We start from the raw sequence: 27,652 nt of genomic DNA on the forward strand, positions 1-27,652 counted from the left end.
TTTACCAAATTCATTGATTAGCTCTAGTAGTTTTCTGGTAGCATCTCTAGGATTCTCTATGTATAGTATCATGTCATCTGCAAACAGTGACAGCTTTACTTCTTCTTTTCCAATTTGGATTCCTTTTATGTCTTTTTCTTCTCTAATTACTGTGGCTAAAACTTCCAAAACTATGTTGAATAATAGTGGTGAGAGTGGGCAACCTTTTCTTGTTCCTGATCTTAGTGAAAATGGTTTCAATTTTTCACCATTGAGGACGATGTTGGATGTGGGTTTGTCATATATGGCCTTTATTATGTTGAGGAAAGTTCCCTCTATGCCTACTTTCTGCCGGGTTTTTATCATAAATCGGCGTTGAAATTTGTCGAAAGCTTTCTCTGCATCGATTGAGATGATCATATGGTTTTTCTCCTTCAGTTTGTTAATATGGTATATCACGTTGATTGATTTGCATATATTGAAGAATCCTTGCATTCCTGGAATAAACCCCACTTGATCATGGTGTATGATCCTTTTAATGTTCTGTTGGGTTCTGTTTGCTAGTATTTTGTTGAGGATTTTTGCAGCTATGTTCATCAGTGATATTGGCCTGTGGTTTTCTTTCTTTGTGACATCTTTGTCTGGTTTTGGTATCAGGGTGATGGTGGCCTCATAGAATGAGTTGGGGTGTGTTCCTCTCTCTGCTATATTTTGAGAGAGTTTGAGAAGGATAGGTGTTAGCTCTTCTCTAAATGTTTGATAGAATTCACCTGTGAAGCCATCTGGTCTTCGGCTTTTTTGTTGTTGGAAGATTTTTAATCACAGTCTCAATTTCAGTGCTTGTGATTGGTCAGTTTATATTTTCTATTTCTTCCTGGTTCAGTCACAGAAGTTTGTGCTTTTCTAAGAATTTGTCCATTTCTTCCAGGTTGTCCATTTTATTGGCATATAGTTGCTTGTAGCAATCTCTCAAGATCCTCTGTATTTCTGCAGTGTCAATTGTTACTTCTCCTTTTTCATTTCTAAGTCTGTTGATTTGAGTCTTCTCCCTATTTTTCTTCATAAGTCTGGCTAATGGTTTATCAATTTTGTTTATCTTCTCAAAGAACAAGCTTTTAGTTTTATTGATCTTTGTTATTGTTTCCTTCATTTCTTTTTCATTTATTTCTGACCTGATTTTTATGATATCTTTCCTTCTGCTAACTTGGGGGTTTTTTGTTCGTCTTTCTCTAAATGTATCAGGGTTAAGGTTAGGTTGTTTATTTGAGATGTTTCTTGTTTCTTGAGGTAGGATTGCATTGCTATAAACTTCCCTCTTAGAACTGCTTTTGGTGCATCCCATAGGTTTTGGGTCATTGTGTTTTCATTGTCATTTGTTTCTAGGTATTTTTTAATTTCCTCTTTGATATCTTCAGCGATTTCTTGGTTATTAATAGTGTACTGTTTAGCCTCCATGTGTTTGTATTTTTTACAGTTTTTTTTTTTCTTCCTGTAATTGATATCTAGTCTCATAGCATTGTGGTTGCAAAAGATACTTGATAAGAGTTCAGTTTTCTTAAATTTACCAATGCTTGATCTGTGATCCAAGATGTGATCTATCCTGGAGAATGTTCCATGAGCACTTGAGAAGAAAGTGTATTCAGTTGTTTTTGGATGGAATGTCCTATAAATATCAATTAAGTCCATCTTGTTTCATGTATCATTTAAAGCTTGTGTTTCCTTATTGATTTTCATATTGGATGATCTGTCCATTGGTGAATGTGGGCTGTTAAAGTCCCCTACTATGATTGTGTTACTGTTGATTTCCCCTTTTATGGCTGTTAGCATCTGCCTTATGTATTGAGGTGTTCCTCTGTTGAGTGCATAATTATTTACAATTGTTATATCTTCTTCTTAGATTGGTCCCTTGATCATTATGTAGTGTCCTTCTTTGTCTCTTGTAATAGTCTTTATTTTAAAGTCTATTTTATCTGATATGAGAATTGCTACTCCAGCTTTCTTTTGATTTCCATTTGCATGGAATATTTTTTTCCAGCCCCTCACTTTCAGTCTGTATGTGTCCCTAGGTATCAAGTGGGTCTCTTGTAGACAACATATATATGGGTCTTGTTTTGGTATCCATTCAGCCAGCCTATGTCTTTTGGTTGGAGCATTTAATCCATTTACATTTAAGGTAGTTATTGATATGTATGTTCCTAGTACCATTTTCTTAATTTTTGGGGGGTTTTTTATTGTAGGTCTTTTCCTTCTCTTGTGTTTCCTGCCTAGAGAAGTTCTTTTAGCATTTGTTGTAAAGCTGGTTTGGTGGGGCTGATTTCTCTTAGCTTTTGCTTGTCTGTAAAGCTTTTAAATTCTCCATCGAATCTGAATAAGATCCTTGCTGGGTAGAGTAAACTTGGTTTTAGGTTTTTCCCTTCCTTCACTTTAAATATGTCCTGCCACTCCCTTCTGGCTTAGAGTTTGTGCTGAAAGATCAGCTGTTAACGTTATGGGGATTCTCTTGTATGTTATATGTTGTTTTTCCCTTGCTCCTTTTAATATTTTTTCCTTGTATTTAATTTTTGATATTTGATTAACATGTGTCTTCACGTGTTTCTCCTTGGATTTATCCTGTATGGGACTCTCTGCACTTCCTGAACTTGATTAACTATTTCCTTTCCCATATGAGGGAAGTTTTCAACTATAATCTCTTCAAATATTTTCTCAGTCCCTTTCTTTTTTCTCTTCTTCTTCTGGGACGCCTATAATTCGAATGTTCGTGCATTAATGTTGTCCCAGATGTCTTTGAGACTGTCCTCGAGTTTTTTCATTCTTTTTTCTTTATTCTTCTCTGCTATAGTTATTTGCACTCTTTTATCTTCCAGGTCACTTATCCATTCTTCTGACTCAGTTATTCTGCTATTGTTTCCTTCTAGAGAATTTTAAATTTCATTCATTTGTTGTTCATCATTGTTTGTGTGCTTTTTAGTTCTTCTAGGTCTTTGTTAAACGTTTCTTGTATTTTCTCCATCCTATTTCCAAGATTTTGGATAATCTTTACTCCCATTACTCTGAATTCTTTTTCAGGTAGACTGCCTATTTCTTCTTCATTTATTTGGGATGGTGGGTTTTTACCTTGCTCCTTCATCTGCTGTGTGTTTCTTTGTCATCTCATTTTGTTTAACGTACTGTGCTTGGGGTCTCCTTTTTGCATTCTGCAGGTTTGTAGTTCCCGTTGTTTTTGGTGTCTGCCCCCAGTGGCTATGGTTTGTTCAGTGGATTGTGTAGGCTTCCTGGTGGAGGGGACTGGTGTCTGTGTTCTGGTGGATGAGGCTGGATCTTGTCTTTCTGGTGGCAGGTCCATGTCTGGTGGTGTGTTTTGGGGTATCTATGACTTTATTAAGATTTTAGGCCGCCTATCTGCTCATGGGTGGGGTTATGTTCCTGTGCTGTTAGTTGTTTGGCATAGGGTGTCCAGCACTGTAGCTTGCTGGTTGTTGATTGGAGCTGGGTCTTAGTTTTGAGATGGGAATCTTTGGGAGAGCTTTCACCGTTTGATATTTTGTGGAGCCGGGAGGTCTCTGATGGACTAGTGCCCTGAACTTGACTCTCCCACCTCAGAGGCACAGGCCTGACACCTGGTCTGTCAGCCACACGGCTCAGAGGAAAAGGGAGAAAGAAAGAAGAAAGAAAGAAAGAAAGAAAGAAAGAAAGAAAGAAAGAAAGAAAGAAAGGAAGAAAGGAAGGAAGGAAGGAAGGAAGGAAGGAAGGAAGGAAGGAAGGAAGGAAGGAAGGGAGGAGAGAGAGAGAGAGAAAGAAAGAGAGAGAGAGAGAAAGAAAGAAAGAAAGAAAAAGGAAGAAAGAGGGAGAGAAAGAAAGAAAAGAAAAGTTATTAAAATAAAAAATTTTTAAAAATATTAAAAATTAATTTAAAAAAAGAAAGAAAGAGGAGAGCAACCAGACCCAGAAACAAATCCACCAGTGATAACAACTGCCAAAAACTATACTGAAAACAAAAACAAAAACAAAAACAAAAAACAGACAGAACCCTAGGACAAATTGTGAAAGCAAAGCTATACACAAAATCTCACACAGAAGCATACACATACACACTCATAAAAAGAGGAAAAGGGGAAAAAATAATATATCCTGCTCCCAAAGTCCACCTCCTGAATTTGGGATGATTCGTTGTCTATTCAGGTATCCAACAGATGCAGGCACATCAAGTTGTTTGTGGAGCTTTAATCCGCTGCTCCTGAGGCTGCTGGGAGACATTTCCCTTTCTCTTCTTTGTTCGTACAGCTCCCGGGGTTCAGCTTTGGATTTGGACCCGCCTCTGTGTGTAGGTCGCCTGAGGGTGTCTGTTCTTCGCTCAGACAGGAGGGGGTTAAAGGAGCAGCTGCTTCGGGGGCTCTGGCTCACTCAGGCCGGGGCGGGGGAGGGAGGGGTACAGAGGAGGCGGGGCGAGCCTGCGGCGGCAGAGGCGGCGTCGTGACGTTGCACCAGCCCGAGGCGTGCCGTGCGTTCTCCCGGGGAAGTTGTGTCCAGATCACGGGACCCTGGCCGTGGCGGGCTGCACAGGCTCCCGGGAGGGGCGGTGTGGAGAGTGACCTGTGCTCGCACACAGGCTTCTTGGTGGCGGCAGCAGCAGCCTTAGCGTCTCATGCCCGCCTCTGGGGTCCGCGCTGATCGCCGCGGCTCGCACCCATCTCTGGAGCTCGTTTAGGCGGCGCTCTGAATCCCCTCTCCTCGCGCACCAGGAAACAAAGAGGCAAGAAAAAGTCTCTTGCCTTTTCGGCAGCTGCAGACTTTTTCCTGGACTCCCTCCCGGCTAGCTGTGGCGCACTAACCCCTTCAGGCTGTGTTCACGCCGCCAGCCCCAGTCCTCTCCCCGGGATCCGACGGAAGCCCGAGCCTCAGCTCCCAGGCCCGCCCGCCCCGGCGGGGGAGCAGACAAGCCTCTCGGGCTGGTGAGTGCTGCTCGGCGCCGAGCCTCTGTGCGGGAATCTCTCCGCTTTGCCCTCCGCACCCCTGTGGCTGCGCTCTCCTCCGTGGCTCTGAAGCTCCCCCTCCGCCACCCGCAGTCTCCGCCCGCGAAGGGGCTCCTAGTGTGTGGAGACCTTTCCTCCTTCATGGCTCCCTCCCACTGGTGCAGGTCCCATCCCTATTCTTTTGTCTCTGTTTTTTCTTTTTTCTTTTGCCCTACCCAGGTACGTGGGGGAGTTTCTTGCCTTTCGGGAAGTCTGAGGTCTTCTGCCAGCATTCAGTAGTTGTTCTGTAGGAGTTGTTCCACATGTAGATGTATTTCTGATGTATTTGTGGGTAGGAGATTGATCTCCATGTCTTACTCTTCAACCATCTTGAAGGTCTCTCTCTATCATTAACTTTTCCATGCACTTTCTTATGAGAACGTTTCAGATCCTACAATAATAATATGGTCATATAGGGCAGGTAATATGATCTCTATAGAAAAGATAAGGCTACTATGTGTCAGGGCGATTAAATAAATTTAAGATCATACATAGAATAAGAATTTTGGACTCCTTGAGTCTAGTGTTCTGTCTCAAATCATTGCCATGAATCAGTGTTCCCAGGCTGACTTTACAAAGGAAAGGCCCTCTAACCCACTGGCAGCAAAAACTTCTGCTTAAGGATTAATTTTATATGGGAAGGACACTCCTTCTCATTCTTATAATATGAGATATGTATTATAGGGAAACTGAGAAAGAAAACCAACAATATGGAATTGAGTAGCTAAGAGAGGAGGTTATTTGAGAAAGGTGATTTTATCAATTATAAAATCATCCTGGAGTGTAAAAATCTACTCCATTATAATTCAACTCATTAAAATAATGACATATACCACTGAACACCATTAATTGAATTCATAACATTTTTCCTCACACAAAAGTGCCACACTCCAAAAATTCCATTGTGATAGGACCAACATATGAGATCATTTTTAGGCTTGTTGCATAAGTGTTAGAGCAGGAAGACCATTGTTTAATAAATATTTTGTTCTTTGCCTTTGGAAATATCCAAGTGCCATAGCTTTGATTCTTAGAAGAGGCTGAGATAGATTCTATTTTGCCTGTCAGAGCTGTCCTGTAACAAGAAAAATGGCTGAGACTTTACACCTATTTAGCTCAGTTACCAGATGTGAGTTTTCATGGGAAGTCCATGCCCATGGGTGAGGTAGCTTGGGTCTGCATTTGGGGCAGATCCTAAAGGAGCTAAGAACTGGGGGCTCCTGACTGCACTCTCTGCAACCTCATGGTCCATATTTCCTGGAAGGAGGATCTGGATAAAAAAAAAAATAACATTTTTTTTTTGCCTATCACATCCCATCCCTCTCAATATTTAGATCTCCTTCTCCATATACCTTCAGAAAGCAGCTTTTTTAGGAGACCAGTGAACTTCTGTCCCTTATGGGAAACAAAACATGTAAGAGAGTCTCAGGGCTACAATTAATAGCTATTTTCTCTTTTCTCCACCGTCCATTCTAGGTTCTCCTCACCTTCCACTACCACCTCTGCTGGCTTCTGTGATTTACTAATACTGTGATTTACAGCCTCATATATGAGGAGTCTAAGCCCCTGTTCCCAACAGCCAAGGACCCCCGAACTCCAATATGAGATCAGGGGTACTATACTTGTTCATTTACCGTCCCAACGGAGAAAAGCAGTACTAAGAGCTGCCCAAGTAGATCCTGTGGATTTACCTATTTTCTTCCCTGCTTTTCTAGTGTATCAGCAAACTTCCCTCCTCCTGATAATCCAGGTCTCTTGCTCTTGCTAAGACAGTTATTCCTCTTCTTGCCATTGATTCCTAGATCCAAGGGGTCGTCAGTGCCTGGTCAACAGCTGTAGCTTACAAATCAATGGTGCTCTTGCTTTGTTCCTCCTGAGAGTGTGTCCCCTTTGAGTATGAGAGCTTCGGACTCTGAGGAAACTAGAGTTGCAGGAACAAGAAGTACGTGGCTCACAGTGGAATATTGAGAAGAATGGTGAGTGGGGTCATTCTTGCTCCCACTTTCTGGTTTTTGGACCCCTCTACTCTTCCCATTGTGGACACACTGCCATATGGAGATCTTTGAATCAGCACATATACTGCATTCTGGAGGAGGGCACTGTATTTGCATGTATTGCCTTCAAACTATGGAGTACTTCAGCTATGCCTTCAGCAGGAAACACTCTACCAGGTCAGCAGCTTTCGGGTGCAGTGTATTAATATGACCAGGGAGTCCCATAGTTATGGTTCCATTCTTACACTGCCTTTGCTTTGGAGTAGGTTCCCTGGCCTGTTAAATACCAAGTGAGATTCCATGCTGGTAAGTAAAATATGGCACAGGCCTTTGGAAAATGATGGTGCTGACACCTTGTGGGCAGGAAAAGTGAAATTGTACCCAGAACAGTTATCTATATCCATGAGGAAAAACTGTTGTCCCTTTCAGAATGAAGAGGGCCTGGTGCAGTCAAGGGGGTTGGTGTCAGCAAGAAATAGTGCTTTATGAACCATGGTCAAGAATTCTGTCTCTATGAGGGCAGGGACTGTTTTTTAAAAGGTTTTAAGAGATGTCGTGGTTTTATTTTAGAACACCAAATTTACTGTGATTCTCCCACTGGGGCTTGTCACAAACCTCAGACCACGTCTTTTTCTACCATTGATACATCCCACACCATATAATCTGCTCTGCTGTGTGTCCCATGCCAGAGGACTGCCTACATGTTAGTTTGGACCATTCCCAGAGCTCTTTCCTGCTCCAGGACCTAAATCAAAGTTGGAAGATTTTCATCACCCAATATACGAACTCTAGTCCAGTATCACTAGATGTGGACTTCACAGTCTCCAGAACCCAAAGAGTCCCACCAGGTCTCTGAAACTTCATAGGGTTTATCTCCCACCCTCTGGAGCTCTTGTGCTTTACAAAGCCTTATAACATGCTGGCTTCCTTGTGTTATCTGGCCTGATTAATGTAAAGTTATCAATGTAATAGATTAATGTGATATTTTATGGGATGCCCAGATCTCTAGACTATAATATAGGTAAGATAGTTAATTTAGCCCTAGGGAAAACTGAAAATATACTTTTTTGTCCATTCTATGTAAATAAAAGCTGTTTATGATTCTCTTTTCTGATCAAGAGAAAATAACGCATTCACCAGATAATGGCTGCTGACCACATATCTTAGGCCGTGTTACTCAGCTGTTGCAAAGATATTACACCTGGCACTGTGATTGCAATAATAGGGGACATTACTTGCTTGAGTATGTGATCATTTACTATCACCTGCCAGGATATGTCTGGTTTCTTCAGGAGCCGGCCTTGTGAAATAAATGGGGATATAATAGGTTCCTCCTCATCACTTTTTAGATATTTAGGGTGGCACTAATTTCTTTTTACCAGTGATATACTTATGGTCTTAATAAATGAAGGAACTTGGTCCTTCCCAAGAACCAAGCCTTTCATTGCCTTTCTCCAGTGTCTGCCAGAGCAATTCTGGCATTTCAGCTTCACTTAGAATGAGCCATCACTTTTCCCATGCTGTGAGGAGTCTTACTAAATCACTGTTTAAGGTATGTTTATTGTAAACAGCAAATAAATAGGTTTTCCTTTGTAAGTGAATTTGAAAATAATTTTTCTTTTAATAGGTCGATTAAATGTAATCACATTTCTTGATATGATTGATATGTTTGGTGCCAACTCTGTTATTCTGTTTTATAATTAATGTGTTAATTACAGTTAATTTACTATATTTCTTTTCCTATTTGCTGGATCTTATTATCTAAAACTTTATTTTGGAAGTTTGCATTTTGGTTCTAAAGTATATTGTACTTTTACACCTCATACTGTCATCAATTCCTTTTTTTCTTACTTGATGTTTTACTATATAGCGTGTCAGTTTTAAATGGTAATCCTTGATTCCACCTATTTCCTCCACAACAATCAGTTAACTTATTCTACTTTTCTTTCTTCCTATTCCCCCTATTTTTGACTTGTGGTCTTTCTACTTTTTCAGAATATAGGCTTTAGATATGATCCTTTTCCTCCCATGAGGAAATGTCTGAGAACTGATCCTTTCTGGTCAATGTTGACAGGTACATCGTGGAACATTTCAATATAAAGATTTACATTTTTCTCTTATTTCTGTAACACATCCTTTAATTATTTTTTTTTCCTGTTCTTTTACTACTGCACACTTTTTTGGAAACTGTAATATATGTATGTTGGATATTTTTGGTTTGTCTTCCATTTTAACAACTTTCTCTGTGATCCTCATTCCTTTTTCTTATTTTCATTTTCTCGTGTGTGTGTGTTTTAATTTTCTTTAAAGCACTCTATTAAATTTTAACTCAGATTTATTATTCCTTGTCAATTTGTAATTTATTCTTTATTTCTTAGATGAGTTTGCCTTTTTCTCAGTTTCTCTTCTAAGTTTAATAAATATCATTAAATTTGTTCCTTTTTTGTATGGATCAGTTTTTGTTCTTAATTTTCAAATTTTCGATTCTAGTTTTATCTTTCCTTTTAAATAAATATATATCTCCAAATGTTTGAGGATATTTAGTTCAGTTTGGAGTGCCATTTTACAATGTTCTTCTGCTTCAGAGTTGTTTTTTAGGGTAGAATATTCATTAAATGAGATGGGTTTTTTTTCTTACATTAGATTATGAAACCTAGAAGTAGAGTGTCCATCCATCTTACCTATACTTCCTGGGTGTAGGTGAGAGTTTATTTAATTTTTTAAAATTTATAAATGTCTAACTGTATTGGAAATTATGATTGCCTGAGCAGATGAATTAATCAAATGATGACAGAATGTCTTCAGTCAGAATTCCTCTCTGAATCAGAATTGGAATTTTTCTCCAAAGGAGAAAGCTCTCAAATCAATAAACTACTTTCCACCTTGAGGAAGTAGAAAAACCAGAGCAAAGTAGGCCTAAATCTAGTAGAAGGAAGAACATGATAAAAGATTAGAGTGGAGATAAATAAAATACAGAACAGAAAAACAATAAAAAATCAATAAAACCAAAAGTTCATTCTTTTAAAAGATAAACAAAATTGGCAAACCTTTAGCTAAACTGACAAAGAAAGAAAGAGAGAAGATGCAATTATTAAAGTCAGAAATGTTCATTTTCGTTGTTTGGCTCATCTTTTATTTAGTGATAAGGAAAATATGGCCAATTGTGCTATGTTCTTATGAACAAATTGTTTACACTAAAACAAAACAAACAAAACAATTCTTCCTCTCCGGAGGAACAAGATTTTAATGAGGACCCAGGACATTCAACAGGGACACCAGAAGTTTTACACCTTATTAGTAGTGTTAAACAAGCCACTGAGTGAAGTCTGCTATAGATCTTGCCTACCAAAGCTTAAGAAACAAGATGTAAAAGGATTAAGCTGAAATACAAGTAACTTAATTGTTTACCAAAACAAAATCTGATAATGCATAAAGATATAAAACAAAATGCAGAAAACTCAACATTCTAATATTCTCACTATTCAATATCCAATTAAAAAATTGAGATATGTGAAACAAGTAGAAAAATGTGACTCATAGTCAGGAAAAAAACTTGAACAATGGAAACAAACTCAGAAATGACAGAGATGATGGAACTGGCAGACAAAGGCTTTAAAACAGTTATGAATATGCACAAAGACTTAGAGGAAAGTTGGAAGATAATAAATATTTTCTCTTATTACATGGGTTGTCTTTTCACTTTTTTGATAATATCCTTTGATGCACAAAAGTTTTTAATTTTGATGAAATCAAATTTATCTATTTTTTCTTGTTTTTGTTGTTTTTGTTGCTCCTGCTAAGAATCCATTACCTAATCCAAGGCCATGAAGATTTTATCCTATGCTTTATTCTAAAAGATTTATGGTTTTAGCTCTTATATTTAGGTCATTGATTATTTTCAGTACTTTTTTGTATATGATGTGAGTTAGGGGGCCAAACTTTATTCTGTTGATTGTGAGACTCCAGCTGTCCCAGAAACATCTTTTGAAGAGTCTATTCTTTTCCCATTGAATGGACTTGGAACTCTGGTAAAAAATTAACTGCCCCTATATTTAAGGATTTATTTCTGGACTCTCAAGTCTATTCGGTTAGTGTATGTGCCTACCATTACCACACTGTTTTGATTACTATAGGTTTGGAGTAAGTTTTGAAATCAGAAATTGTGAGTCCTCCAGCTTTGTTCTTTTTCAATGTTGTTTTCGCTATTCAGGGCTCTTTGCAATTCTATATATAAATTTGAAGATTGGCTTTTCTATTTCTGGGAAAAATACCTTTGGAATTTTGATAAAGATCATATGGAATCTGTAGATCTCTAGAAGTTTTTTAATTTACCGCTGTCTAGAAGTTGTTCCATCCTCAGACTTAAAGATTCAAGATAAACCTGATGGAGATTCCTGTACTTTTGTGGGTGTTTGTCCTATATACTTATCTATTTTCCAGTAGTCTGCCTCACAATTATCAGCTGGATCCACTTCCCCGAACACTGACATCTGTTTTTTAATCTCATTGTAACTGCCAGTGTCTGTTTTGTTCTGTATCTTACACTGTGGTCCAGAAAGTAACTCCTGGCAGAAACCTGGAGCCATCGTAGGGCTCAACTTATTTGTCTCCCTTGTCTCAGGGATCACAGCCCTATATCGCGTGTTGTCTAATGTTTAAAAAAAAAAAAAAAAAAGATGCTTTGTACATTCTTTATAGTTTTTTGGGTTTTTTTTTAAACGACCATAGTGAAAATCTGGTACTGATTATTTCATTAAGGCTACAAATGTGTTTAATTTTTAAATATTACTATAAAAATTATTCTGTTTTGTTTTCTAATTTGTGGTTTATTCTGACTTTTATAATAGAAATGACCTGAAGATTCTCGAGAATATAGATTACATTTTATTCATCATTTTATTCCTGATGCCTAGTATAGGAATTGACACATATTATGTTCCCAATTAATATCTGTTGAATTGTTAAACCAGATGTTTTATCTGCCACACGTATGCAATATCTTATTGTCTTTAATAGTATTGCTTCATGTTTGTCTCCTTGAACTCAAGTTTGGTAGCCTATGGGTTTAATCTGATGTGTAAGAGAGAGGTTTTGCTTTTAGTATAAAGCCTTGTGTGTTATTGCTGATTCTTCCACAAGCTTGAAGCAACTTGGGAAAGTCATAATCATCTAGTTTTTTTATGTCTATGAAAAGAGAGAATTCCTGCACTGCTTACCACAAAAGATCCAAAGACCTTTAGGACTAAAGGACCAAAATAGATGATGGATATGGCTTACCTTTGAGTAGTAAAGTACAGAAAATTATAATTTCATTGAAACTTGAACCCTATGCTTTAATTTTGCTATCTTCCACATCATTCTATTCCAGAGTTTCCCTGTGAGATCATTATACATATGAAGTGCTCAATAAATGTTGAGTTAATTTGAATGTATAGACAGACCTCAATGAGAGTCAGATGGGGTTTATTTGTTTCATATTATTAGGGACAATAATGCTGAAACTAATACATAAATTTTCAGGGCTATAGAGAGAGATACTGGAAACTTAGATATCTACTCAGATTCAGTTTCAGAAACAATCTCAACAGCAGCAAATACCAAAAATACCTGGCATGTGTATTTTTGTTTTGTTTGTTTTATTTTGATATAAAGAGTTTGCTAATAAAAACATTGCACAATTGGCCGTATTATCCCCATCTCTAAATGAAGGAAGAGTCAAACAATGAAAATGAACATTGTGAAAATAGATGATACTTTTCATTTAAACTTTGTAGCCAAGTCAGAGGAACTTAGAGTATCCAAAGTGAAGAGTAATTAGATCTAATGTGGGAGGTATATGTTTCAGAGACAAAGCTGAAATGGCAAAGACCATCAGGGTGACTGCTCAGAAATGTCTGATGGAGGATAATTGTTTCTTATTTTACCCAAAAGGGTATTTCCACATTGCTGACTTGACACTTTTCTTTGTTGGAACATTTCAGTGACTCTTTACTCTTCAAACTATGCACTGTTCTCTGGAAACCTGGCACCCTTTTGTCTTTTATCAACCTTCCAGCTGGTACTATGGGGACATTTATCAAATGCCTGCTGTTGCAGAAATTACTTTAAAATCATAGGAGTTCAACACTAGGAGGAGACTTGGAGAAGAAGTAGAGCTGCTTGCTCATTTTCAGTTAAGGAAATAGATACCTAGAAAAGGATACTGACTTACAATGTCTTAGACTTAGTTAGTGGCATAAGGAAGACCTAGTGTTTTCACTGTGTTACACTATCTTTTATTTGATAACGGATGTCATTGGGTCAGCTATGCAAACACAAAGATTATTATTTTATCCCCTTTCCTTTTTTCCCTCTTTTCTTTCTTCCCTCTGTTCTTTCCTTCTTCTTTTTTTCCTCTTCCCTCTAAAATATTTATGAGAATATTTTACGTGTGTGTGTGTGTGTGTGTGTGTGTGTTAAACCCATTGCTGAATTTTTGTGGTGTCATTATAAGTAGCACTGTTTTGGGAATGGGAAAGGTAGAAACTGTCATCCCATTTAGCATCTGCTTTTTCTTTTTTTCATGGAGCAAGCCTCTGAAGCAAAAATTCATAATGGATGTCTAAAGGACCAGTTGACTTGAAAAGTGAAGTACGCTTTTCTATTTTCAAATTCACTTTACTCTGATATCAAATGAAACCCATTCAGTGTAGAAAATTAAAGTAGCTGAATTTTTCCTCAGCACAGAGAAATCTTTTATTTGCCTCTAACCCTTTCCATTTTTCATAACAGTCACTGCATTTTCTTCTCTAAAACACAAACAAATCAGTGTAAGCATGGCTGACAGGCTAAAATGATTATGGGATAATTTGTGTTTGCCAGACCAAACAAAATCAATCACCATTGTTTAGAGACCCACAATATTAAATGGCTATGATATTTCTGGACTTTTACAAAATAGGTTTTTCAAACACAGATAAGGGAGCAGCCCTTCATATACCATCAGGTGTGGTTTGTAATTTTCAAATTTGCACCAAAAACATGAACTACACATATGGTGGCTCAACTCCATTGGATTAATGCAAACTAAAGGCAGCTGTGGAAATGATCATTTCAGTTATAGGTTCCCAATGGGCAAGAATGTTTAATGAATGTTTATGTTAAGCTTGAAATAACAATTCCAGAAATGTGACTTGGAGGCTTATAAGGATGGATGGAAGGTAATTTCACAATGGAATGGGAATCAGAAGAGAATTGATGGAAATGACTATACACTGTATCTCTAGCCATTTGTTTCTGAGTATAATCAGTGGAGATTGTTTCGGGGGTGAGATTTTGTGTTTGTTTCCTTTTGTTTTGGTTTATTTTAGGTTGTTTTTTTCCATCTATCCCAGTTGTGGGCTCTGTTAGGGAGCATGTGGGCCATATTTATCTGCTCTGAGAGGCTCTAGGAATCCACTTTCCCTCAGGGCAGGTGTCAGGTTGTCAAGAACTGCTGCAGAAAACTTGATCATAGTTTTGAGGTAGTAGGGATTAGTTGATTTGAGCATTTAAGGATTAAAATGGATTTTTCAGCTTGCAGAATAAATTGAGTTGTTTTTGAAACCTTTTTTGGAAAAGTGGATGGATCTTTTGTTTTGATCAGCTATCCACATCTCAAACCATTTCCCCTTCTTTCTCAATTACTTATGATCTTCTTATGAAATGTGGTTTTATATATTTCATGGTTTGGGAGATCTTGAAAGCAAAACAAAACAAAACCCTCTTAGTTCAGGTTCTTTTGAAGCAGATACTGAAATGGATATTTTTGTTCTAATGAGTTATTGAACAAGTACTCTCAGGTGGGAAACCTATAAGTGAGGGATGGAGTACAGCAGGAGAAGAAGATGGACACATCTGGGCTTCTCCTGAAGTCAAGCTTCAACCTGTTCCCACAAGAAGTCCTGAGTAGTAATCACATCACTAATTGTTTTACCTTGAGGAAAGGGGGCTGGCTTTTATGCCCTCAAATCAGTCAGATGTTGGCTGTAGACAACCATCCTTAGAGTCTTGGAAGGTGTATAATCTCCCAGGCATATCTGTTTGAAGTGGAAGCTCTCATTGGCTGAAGGTAGTTCTCCAGGAAGGTCACATCCCTGAACAGCTGGCACTCATCATAGTATGAGAATATGTTCACCAACCCAGTGAAGAGGCTCTAGGCAGGATCCCAGCAGTGTCTCCTAAAGAGAAAACAACCGACTAATACCTCTAACACTACATCATTCCTTTTTATAACTACATGATGTTTTGTGTCATGGTATTCCTTTGGATGAATCTATTATATTTTATTGACCTAGCCCCCCAATTGATAAATATTAAATAGTTTCCATTTTTTGAATTATCAACCCAAAATGTTATTACAAATACATTCATCATATTGCCATATGTGTACATGAATAAGCTATAGTCACAGACACTGAGTTAATGGATCAAAAGGTGTGTGGGTTAATAATTTACTTTGATTTTTCCAAATTTCTCTTTATAGGTGTTTTACCAATTTACATGAGCAGTATAGAAGAGAAATTTTTCTCCATGAACTCACTAGAGAGTATCACCAAACTGTGATATTTACCAATCAGATGAAAAATGTACAGGGTATTTTGCAAAGACAGTTCTCTCTGCCTGGAACTCTTTCACACACACCCAGAATTGCCTAATTAGTTCCTTATCCTTCCAATCTAAGATGGAGATTCTTTAAATCTCTAAATCAGATGCCCCCATTAATACTTGTAGAGCATCATGTATTTTCTTTACTATGTCTCATAAATATTTATATTTATATATTTGTGTCTTATTTAAGAACAGCTGTTTTTATCTCCCCCAACTAGATAGTGCGTTCCATTAAGGTAGGGGCTGTGTTTGTCTTATGTAAATCTGTATTTCTCGCAGATCCATGTTAAACTCTAATAAATATCTGTAGCATGAATGAGAAAATAAAAGAATAAGTCACATTACTAAGTGTCAAACTGGATCTGCCAGATATCAGAACTCAGGTTCTTTTTACTGGTTAGTCTGCCAAGATGCAATTATTTAAGCCTTGAGAATTGACATTCTATGCAATAAAACCCTGGAAATACCTGCTTAAAGTTATTGATTACAGTTAATTTCTTCCTTTAATTTCCATAAAATCATATATTAAATATCTTGGCCAGCTTCTTCTATCCCCTAGTGGATCTCACTGTTCCTCTCAGTGACAAAGCCATCTATCTTTAGTGATTTGAATTTTCGATAATGGCTCTGCTTTGGAGACAGCACACCACTTGAAGACAGCCTAGGGGTTTATGCTCCATGGCTTCCTGGAAAGAATCCAGGTACTACACTCTGATTAAGGGAGCAGGCTTCTAAGATGGGATTTCATATTTCCTATACTGAGTTAGGCTAGACTAGAATGCTTGCCCTTGTCAGTATCTGGGGAGAATGATGACTGAGTCTTAACTGAAATTATTTTTATTTGCTTGACTTAATCAACAAAAAAATAATGCCAGAGAATACATGTGCAATCTGCATGGTAGACTGCTAAAATCCCCTGGTTTCTCATGGAGGTACTGCTATAAAGTTAAAGTCCTCAGCTTTGTACAGAGATAGGAATTTGCCTGGTCAGCAGGTCTCGGAGTCAGAGTTCCCTGTTTTTTATTCAAGCCAAACCAGGCCATGAGAAGTGGTAGTTTTAGGCAGAGGAAGCCTTCTAGTATCTTTTAAATAATGATATATTAAGAGCCATTGCCCCTTTCTACACATAGGATCGATCCAGGCAGCAGCTCTTAGTAAAGCTATCTTCTAAATCATCCAGGTTACACAAAGTGACTTGCCTACAGATGGCGCTAAATAAGCTTGTTGAATGTGTGACCAAGTGCTATATCGCACAACCCTGGGCCTCTTGCTCTTATAAGTAGACGTGTGCCTCCAGAAAGAGGTTTGGGAGAAGCTTGTTACACATCCATCATGCACCAGAGTCTTACTTCCTTAGACGAATGTGAGATTTATGAACGTCTGTCCTGCCCTGGTGCCCCGGTGTGTGGAATGCAGCACTTAGACTCACTCTTTCTTTAAACAGAGTGCAGTTGGCTTTGCACCTCTGCAGCTGTAAGTCCTTAAATTACTCTTTCTGAAAAGATTTAGCCAGTATGAGACATAACTAAAAGGGAGACGAAAATGAAGGAGAAGGAAAGCTTTGTGTTATGTGCTTTCCATTCTCATCTTGCTGTGGCTCTTTCAAGAGTTATATGAAAAGATTGTTAGGTCTGACATGCATCATTTTTGATGTGCCAACCAGGTAGAAGTGCTACTAAATCCTTTCAGGTTGTTGTAATTAGTGAAATGTTATGTACTTAGAGAAGTTTTATTGTGATTTCTAGAGAAAAGGTTATGTGGCTTTGCTGGAGATTTCTATTGTTTCATCTGTTTTAAATTATTTAAAAGCACAAACAAGGTTTACAAACTCTAGGATAGAAATTTCACAGACAGGGGTCCAAGATCTTCATATTAATTTGAAAGGAGAGACAGGGTTGATTTTAGATTTTGGTCATGATTCTGAGCATAAAGTTGATCCAGTTTGGGTGTGATCACTAATTGATAAAACCTCTCTGACCTCCTCTTGGGTTCTTAGTGTGAAATTCTGGGTGTTAGATTTTGGGTAGTATAGGAACCACTATGACAAGGGAAAGACAAGGAAATGGCCTGAAGGAACATCAAGTTTAAATGCCACTGCAGAGATAGAATCACTCCTTGTGATTTTTGCCATTTTGTAAAAAGAATTTTTTGATGTTAACCAACTGGAAGTCGTTATTCAGAAATGTCAAACTCCCCGAGTGCTTGCAACAGTGGCTCTTCTATAGAAGGGTACTAGGCAACTGGGGATCCCCAGAAATTGTGCACAAACAGGTATACATGCACAGGTACAGATTTCATTATATTCTGAAATGTTCCTTGTCTCATAAAGTTAATATATGCAGGCCTAAAGGACAAAGCTAGATTTTCAAGGACAGCAATGGCAGTCCTACCATATCCTAGATTTATCCCTTCAACACATGTTTATTGAACATCTATTATGTGCTTGATGATGGAGATATAGTAGTAAACCAGCAACAAGTGAATTCTATACTGGTAAAGGGAACAAACCAGTAATAACAGATTGCATATTGATCTATGCAATCACTGTACATATCTCACCCCCCCACACACAAACACACACACACTCATTGTACCAGGCAACTAGAACCCAAAGTGAACTTTTCTTTTTCCTTTATTGTTCACCCTATATGTTCTAAATCCTTTTTTTTTTCATGTATCTTGGACCTCATTTTCCAAACTTATTCTGATTTTCCTGAATCCTAAACTGTTAGTGTCTTGATTCCAGTAGTGGGATTCACACAACCACTTTGGATCTGATGCTCAGTGCCACTTCTACATACTGCTCTGGACACCCAGCAGTTTTAACTAGGATTTTATTTTACTCACTTCTGAGACAACAACTACTTCTGTCCTTTTGAGATAATGAACCGGCCCAATAACTTTTGAATTAAAGTTTTTGATCTTACTCTTTTCTTGACCCTGTTTTCATACTAGAGTTGCTCTGGTCAGTGCAGTTGAGAAGTGGGCGTGGATTCGATTGGAACTCACTTCCTCTTCTGCATTTTGCTTTTCTCAGTGCTACTCATTTTTTAAAGGGCTCGGATCAGTGTTCTTTTCATCTACAAAGGCTTTCATGCTTCCCTTATCCTTGTTGATCAACCCCCATGTTTCTCAACTTTTTTTTCTTAGGCTCTCATAAGAGAAATTTTTGGACATTTGCTCTTCTCCCATGAAATTAAATACTAAGGAATAAGATCTTGTTTAGTAGGGGAGAGCTTTGGTGTAAGCCCTGTAATATTGAAGGTATTTTTCTCTCCCAAGTAATAATTTTCACACCCTTCTAGACAATACCCTTCTGTGGAGAATGTATTGATATAATCTACCCTAGTGTCTCGGAATCACCTGGGGGTGGTTGTTAGAATGCAGAGTGCTAGGGCCCACCTCAGCCACTAGCAAATATATGTTTATACTGAAAAAAAATCTAGGTTTGTACTTGGATATAATGTTAAAAAGGTAAAAAAAAAATTAGTCAAAATCTGAAAAACTTGTTTCTGTGAATAGTTTCTAATTTATTACTTATATAATATTTTGTCTACATACCAGGCTTCTTTCCAGAGATCTCCTAACTGTAGGCTGAAACTTGTTGTTTTTAATTTTTCCAAGTAACTAGTACTGTATTAAAATACTACTAACAGAGAGTATCATGTGGACTAATATACTGTAAAACTAAATTCAATATTTTTGGTCCAAAAAGAAATAGGTGCAGAGTTTTCACACAATCACATTGCGAGTTTTATCTATTTAATCTTTTATGTGTACATTTGTTCTCCCTAAAGCCCCAAATAAAGTGACTTGTATTGTATGGGTCAACTATTATGAGCATTATTTTAGAACTCGTTTAAATATGATTTGGTTACACTTTTAGTTTTTTAAAGCTTTAAAAATATAACATTTAAATAGGTAGTTTGGTTTGAAATAAATAAAATGGTATATTAAGTTAATATGAGTAAACTGTAAATAATAGTTAAGATAAATTTAGATCAGAAAAGAGACAGAAATAAATTTAAATAAAACTTTCATGCTAGAGGAAGCGGGAGCTAAAGGAAAAGAACAGCTAAGGAGCATTGAAAATATCTGAGTATAGAAGCTAGAGTAAGACAATTGTGAGGATTAGAATGCAGAACAGAATAAAAGTGTAATTTGATCTGACAATAAAGAAATGATGCAATAATACAAGTTGATTGCAGAAGGGCAAAAGAAATGGCTTGGAGCTATTGTAAGCATAAAACCCAATAAAATAGGAAAATATAGTGTACGAAGAAATAGAGGGCTTATGCAGTGTTTTCATCTTTGATGTCTTTTTTTTGTGTGTGTGTGATGAAGAGGGTAGTTTTGATCTATCAATTACTGAGAGAAGTGTAGATTTATCAACTTCTCTTTGTAACTCAGTTCATTGTTGCTTTATATATTTGACCTGATACTTTGGTGACCAATCTAATTAAATTCATATGTTTTATAATTTGTAAATGCGAACACTTAAAAAAATACTTTGTCTGTCTCTCTCTTTCTCTTTTCTGCTTCAAATAGCTTGTTGGGTTTAAGGTGCTGGTATAGTTTGTTTGGAACAATTTAGGCTGAGGAACAGAAGACTTATTGAAGCACACAAATCCATATTTGAGATAAAAATCCACAAAATATAAATATTATTTAATTCATATACAACAAACTATTTTTGATAAATATACTATAGTTGAAACAGTAGATGATAGAGCCCTGTTTAATAAGTATTTTTATTGTTTTCAAATATTCTTTTGTAAAATGTTTTTAATTTTTTTTCTTAACATTTTTATTGGAGTATAATTGCTTTACAATGGTGTGTTAGTTTCTGCTTTATAACAAAGTGAATCAGTTATACATATACATATATCCCCATATCTCTTCCTTCTTGCGTCTCCCTCCCTCCCACCCTCCCTATCCCACCCTTCTAGCTGGTCTTAAAGCACTGAGCTGATCTCCCTGTGCTATGTGACTGCTTCCCAATAGCTATCTATTTTAAAATGTTTTCAATTTTTAAAAGCAAACAATAACAGTGCTCCTTGGTGCTTACCCAAATGAAATGAAAACACATTCACACGAAAACCTGCACATGGATGTTTGTAGTAGTTTTATTCATAATTGCCAAAACTTGGAAGCAGCCAAGATGTCCTTCAGTAGCTGAATGTATGTATAAAACTGTAGTATATCCAGAAAATGGAATATTATTCAGCACTAAAAAGCAATGATCTAGCAAGCCATAAAAAGACATGGAGGAAACTTAAATGCATATTACTAAGTGAAAGAAGCCAGTCTGAAAAGGCTACATATTGCATGATTCCAATGATATGCCATTCTGGAAAAGGCAAAACTATGGTGACAGTAAAAAGATAGGTGGTTTCTAGGGGTTAGGGAGAAAGGAGGGACATACAGGCAGAGCACAGAGGATTTTCAGTCAGTGAAACTCTTCTGTATGATGCTGTAATGGTGGATACGTGTCATTATACATTTGTTAAAACCCATAGAATGTACAAAACCAAAAGTGAACTTTAATGTAAACTATGGACTTTGGGTGATAATGATGTGTCAATGTAAGTTCATTGATTACAACAAATGGACCACTGGTATGGGATGTTGATAGCAAGGAGGTTGTGTATGTGTGAGGGGATGGTTCAGGGGGTATATGGGAGCTCTCTGTATTTTCTGCTGAGTTTTTCTGTGAATCTGAAAGTACTCTAAAAAATAAACAAGCAAAGAATAATTCATTAGAAATTTCATAGAATCAGATTCCTTCCTACTTTAGCTATTCACCATATCAAAGCCAATAAACAAGAAAACAAAACCAAATAAATTAGGAAGTAAAAATAAGTATAACTTATATTCTACTTTGGAACTTCTAATAGCAGATAACAAAATTAACAATGCCAGACTCTAGGTCCATCCACCTCACTACGAATAACTCAACTTCGTTTCTTTTTATGGCTGAGTAATATTCTATTGTATATATGTGCCACATCTTCTTTATCCGTTCATCTGTCGATGGACACTTAGGTTGCTTCCATGTCCTAGTTATTGTAAATAGAGCTGCAATGAACATTGTGGTACATGTCTCTTTTTGAATTATGGTTTTCTCAGGGTATATGCCCAGTAGTGGAATTGCTGGGTCATATGTTAGTTCTATTTTTAGTTTTTTAAGGAACCTCCATACTGTTCTCCATAGTAGCTGTATCAATTAAAAAAAAAAAAAAAAGGTTCTGAAGAACCTAGGGGCAGGATAGGAATAAAGATGCAGACGTAGAAAATGGACTTGAGGACACGGGCAGGGGGAAGGGGAAGCTGGGATGAAGTGAGAGAGTGTCATGGACATATATACACTACCAAATGTAAAATAGATAGCTAGTGGGAAGCAGCCGCATAGCACAGGGAGATCAGCTCGGTGCTTTGTGACCACCTAGAGAGGTGGGATAGGGAAGGTGGGAGGGAGACGCAAGAGGGAGGAGATATGGGGATATATGTATATGTATAGCTGATTCACTTTGTTATAAAGCAGAAATTAACACACCATTGTAAAGCAATTATACCCTAATAAAGCTGTTAAAAAAAATAAAAAATAAAGAAAAAATGCTTGAGAAAAAAAATTAACAATGCCAGTAACAATAAGGACTTAGTTTCCAATCATACATACTGTGCATATTAGGAAGAACGTAAAAGCTAAAGGCAAATGAAATTTAAAGATTCTTATTTTGGATATTAATGTATACATGCAAACACAGTACAAAGAAGTTAACTGAATATTTAAAAAATTAGATCTAAACTGGCAAATGGACTAGTTGGGGTGATTAAGCCAGAGGTCAAGAGCAGGTGTTATGTGGTGTAGATAGTGCAGAGCACTCTTTAGTGCAGAGGTATAAATGTGATCAAGGTGACAAAATAAAATAAGAGTGTTTGTTTGAATTTAGATAATTTACAAAGGAAGTCATACTAATAATGTCCAAATATAATTTTAGCCATTGTAAAGTTTTAAGTTATTGCAAACATTGCTTTAAAATTTTATCATGATATACATTCATCAGTATTGCATGGTACAACAATGAGTCACCAGGGTACCCCAATGTTCTGGGTCCATTGGCTGGAAATTCTGGCATACAGCTTTAGAATTACTTTTTCTCCTCAACTAGTTTTATCCTTATGTACTGGCCCTACTAATCTGTAGTAATGCTTTTCCCCTCAAAGTCTATTTTGCCTAATAATATAACTTCACTAACTTTTCTGGTTAGAATTTGACAAATATATGTATTTTTTTCTTTTTTTTAACATTCAACATTTCTATGGACTTATGTTTTTGGAGTAATTACTTAATGTTTGAATCCAGTATGATAAACTTTCTTTAAGTTAGTGCTTTTAATAATTTACATTTATTGCATTTATTACTGTTATTTGTTTTGTATATGGATTTGTTTTGTCACCATATTTTGTGCTTTTTTATTTTCCAGTTTTTGTAGGCTTCTCTCTCTTTATTTCTCTCTTTCTCTCTTGTTTTCTTTGGTTAATTTTAAAACATTGTATCCCCTTTCTCCCACTCTGTCTCTATTTTTAATATATTGTTACATAAATACTTGGCAAATTATAAAGTGAGTCTCTTCCTTCCTGAACAATAGAAAATTAGTTTTCTTCAACTGTCCTTAGCCGTACATGTAATTTTTCCAGTATTCTATTTCAATAATTTTTGATTTTGTAAGACATTGTGTTTTCTACATTATATATATTTTAGTTACCAAATATGTACCTATTTGTTTACTCATCATTTCTTCTTCCATCTCACTTTCTTTCTTCCTAAAGTTTATCTTTTAGGATAAACTTTAGGAAGTTTAGGTTTACAGGTGAATCACTGTTTTTTTGGTCAGAAAATTTATTTGTTCATTTCTTGTTCTTGCAAGATGCTAGTATATAAACATTATTTTATCTCAATGCTTTTATTCTAATATCTCTGTCTTCTGGCCTTCATTTTTATGTCAAAAATTTGCTGTAGTGTAGCTTTCTTTTGTAGCTATTCTGACCTTTTTCTTTGACTTCCTTGAAGATCTTATTCTTGTCTTTGATGTTCTCTGGTTTCACCATAATCTTTTAAAGTGTATGCGATCTCATTTTATTTATGCTATTTGAGATTCATTACATTCTTTAATTCTGAAGATTCATGCCTTACATAAATTCTGTAAAGTTATCAGCCATTTATTCCAAATATTGCCTCTGCTTCATTCTACAAATTCTCTTTTTTTAGAGCCCCTATTAGACAAATATTAGACCTATTCATTTTGTTTTCCATATCTCTTAACCAATCTTTGAGATTTTTCATCTGTCTATCTGACCTGCAACCTGGGTAATTTCATTTATTTAGCAAATATTTATTGACCAACAATAGTATGCCAGGAACCATTTAAGGTGTGGGAATAGAGCAGTGAATGATGTAGACAAAGTCCCTGATGTTATGTACTTACGTTCTTGTTATCTATTTTTCTGTAGAGAGAAATATACAATGTACAATTAATTGCATAGTGTGTAAGTTTGCAAAAAGTGTTACGGAAAAAAATAAAGCATAGCAAAAGGGACAAGGAGTCTTGGAAGCCCATGATCTTGTACAGGGTAGACATGGAGAGCCTATTAAAACAACTTTTGAATAAAGTCCTGAAGGATTAAAGGAATGGGAGAAGAATGTTTTAGGCAGATAGAGAAGCAAGTGCCTGTCAATGGAGGAGCAAGTTGAATAACTTTAAAGAACTACAAAGAGGGAGGATTTGGGTGGGAGGAAAGAGGTTGTTAGGAGCTTGTGTCAGTGAGCGACAGGGCAAGAGGAGAGGAGCTTTTAACAGTTGAAAAGATGTTGACTTTGGTAAGATTTAGACTACAATGTGATGTGATCCCATTTACAATTTAAGAGAGTTTTCTCTCTGCTAGATGGAAAAAAGCAAGAAGTGAAGCTGGGAGACCAATAAAAGCAGAATGCAATACAGGGAAGAACAACTAAATCCAACTTTTTTTCCCTGAAAAACTAGAAATACTTTGAATTGCTTCTCTTTGGGATAGGGAATCCTGTGGAACACGCAGTTTATGGGGAGAGGAATACAAAGTCATTTAACTTTTATAAATCTATTAGACATCTAAATGAAAATGTCTAGGGAGAAAAATGAATATATGAGTTGGGAATTCACTGGAGAGGTCTAACTGGAGGTATACATTTATGAGTTTTAGCATAAGATGCTGTTTGACTACTTTAGCACTTAAAGCTTGGAAGATGTGGAGGAACAGGGAAAGGAGACTGAGGAGTCAAGGCCAGTGAAGTTAGAAAAAGAAATCAAGAGAGTTAGTGTTGTAGAACACAACTTGAGAAAATATTTCAAAAAGAGAAAACACTCATATGTGGCAAAGGCTACTGATAGCTCATGTAAGGTGAGGGATAGAATTGATCCTTGGAGTTTCATTTTTTTTAAACATAGAGGCCATGATAACCTTGACAAGACTGTGTTGGGGGAGTCATGTGTATGAAATCCTTGCTGGCATCTGCTCTACCTCTTAGTTCCCCATTTCTCACTTCACTGATTCTCAGTGGGTCTTCTCTGGACCAGCAGCATCTGTGTCACCAGGGAACTTGTTAGAAATGCATATTCCTGGGCCCCAGTCCAGACCTGTTGAGTCAGATACCTTGAGAGTGAGCCCCAGCCATGTGTGTTTTAACACTCTCCAGGTGACTCTGATACACACTGATGCTTGAGAACTACTGCTCTTGGGGATAGAGATCATCAAATTCTCTCAGAAAAGCTGGCATATCAGGACACTTCATGCTTACCATTCTGGTTTTCAACTTCTTCTTTGAGAATATGCTGTTGTATTTTACCTTGATTTTCTGTGTAATTTGCAGCAGAATTGTTTTTAGGATGGCAAGTGCATGCATGTGTGTGTGTGTTTGTGTGTGTGTGTTGGAGAGAGAGTGAATTTACTATATATGTACATATTTAATATATATTATATATTCTCTTGTATCAATATTACCTATTTTATTTTTATTTTAAATTAATTTTAGACTTAATTTTAGACTTTAGAAATGATGCAAATTAACACAAAGAGTTTTTATATATATGTTACCCCTCTTCCCCTAATCTCAACACCTTACATAACAATAAGTGCAATGGTCAAAGTTAAGAAATTGATATTTGTACAATACTGTTAACTATACTACATTCCGTGCTCAAATCTTACCACTTTTCCACTAACATCCTTTTTCAGTTCTAGGATTCAACCCAAGATCACACACTACATTTAATTGTTGTCTCCTTAGCCACACCAACTCTAAGAGATTTCCCAAGTCTTCGTTTGTGTTTCTTAGTGAGAAGGAAAGAAAGCATAAATTTCTACTGGCTTGCTCTAGGGCCCTACTACTTGCCTACCAAGCACTCCAAAATCTATTAGTGCTATCACATTGCACAGTACAGTTTCCCAAATTCTGGGTGTTTTTCATAGCATTATATTAGTAATAAATATAGAGTAAAACATAATACAGTATTCTAGAGAAAAAGCACTGAGTTTTGAAGCCATTTAAACTATTTCCAATATCAAATTTTAATGTCTGCAAAATGGGCTAAATTTGCATAACAGTTCACTTGGTTTAAGTTTTTTTGTTATAAAACAAAGTAATTTATCATTTCATCATTCTTGATTCATCTCCTACCAGGTCAATGTGAAGTCTGCCTGATCAGATCTATCTCTTGGTGACATTTGAGGCTGCAGAGCTGTCAGCCTGTCAGCCAGTGTGAATTCAGCCATCCCAGGACAGCGTATCCAACAGAGTAAAGAGAAAGCATTAGCCCTTCAGGTAGGTATCTCTTACATCGCTGTTTCTTTAGAAAATGGTAACTTTTCAAGAGCCAGCTCTTAGGAGTTGCAAATGTAGTAGAATTTTACTCACTGAAGAGGGAGTTGACTATCTCAGAGCTGCCTCTTCCTTTGACAATGCAAGTTACAGACAACTTGAAACTTTAATATTAAAGTAGTGAGAATGGTTCCTTGTGAGACAGAGCCAATGCCTTTACTTGGATAAAGATTTTCATTGCTTTTTTTCTTGAAGCCTTTCATGGCTTCTCAAATCTACATCATTCCTTGTTTCTTTGAATAATTTTTAGTGTATATTCCCATAGTTTGCATTTTTGTTGAATTAAATAAAATAGGAGTTGTAAATTTTGTTGCGACGTTTTTTCTTTATTCATCCAACAAACTTGTGCTCAGTGCTAGGTACACAGTATTGAGCGGTGACTAAGATGATTCTTCTATTCAAGGAGCTTTCAAACTAAGAGGCGGATGGGCAAGGGAACCAGCACTGTGATTCTGTGGGGAAAGTTCCATGAGAGGGTCATGGGTAGACTGATGTGTGAGTGCAGAGGAAGGATGCCAACCTCAGACCTGGGGTCCAGAAGAAACTTCTACAGGAGATGATGCAGATCTGAGAGTCTTACCTCTACCTTTCATTTGGTCCCAATAAGATGCAATATTCTTGAGCATTTAGAACAACGTCTGATACGCAGTGAAAACTTTTTGAATGAATAGAATAAATGCATGAAGTATTTTTTCTTGATACATAGTTTGCTAAGCACCAAAAACATAATGAAATTATCCATGATAAATATGTAACTGAAAAGTAATTCAGCCTCAAGTTTTAGTTGTTGAAAACAATGTAAATTATTCTGAGAATTCCCTAAATGTATCCTTTCAGTGCATGATCAGACGTGTAAACAAAAAGTCCACATGGGTTGTGATTGACCAGCAAACTTCTTTAATAACCATCTGTCATGCAATATATTTCCTACCCCATCTGCTATGAAATGAGCATGAGATTAAAAAATTAATAATATATTGTGTTCCTACATCTTTGAAGGGAAACCAGCTTAGAAGTAAAGGCTGTAAGCACAGCGGATATGATGAATTAGTGTCAGAAAGCAGCAGAATACAACTCTAGAATTAAAAAAATAATAATAACGATGTTTCACATGAAAGGGCTATCAG

General features: G+C 36.8%; 1 long non-coding RNA gene across 1 annotated transcript; it reads left to right on the forward strand.

The window, feature by feature from the left end:
- The first annotated feature begins 616 nt into the window (after positions 1-616).
- On the forward strand, positions 617-25,907 carry LOC309662789. The gene is made up of 2 exons (XR_014264964.1): positions 617-1,880; positions 7,202-25,907. It is a non-coding gene; the product is annotated as an uncharacterized lncRNA (long non-coding RNA).
- The last annotated feature ends 1,745 nt before the right edge of the window (positions 25,908-27,652 follow it).

Source organism: Balaenoptera physalus, assembly GCF_965194825.1.
Source record: "Balaenoptera physalus genome assembly, chromosome: 6".
In the NCBI taxonomy this organism is placed as follows: Eukaryota; Metazoa; Chordata; class Mammalia; order Artiodactyla; family Balaenopteridae; genus Balaenoptera; species Balaenoptera physalus.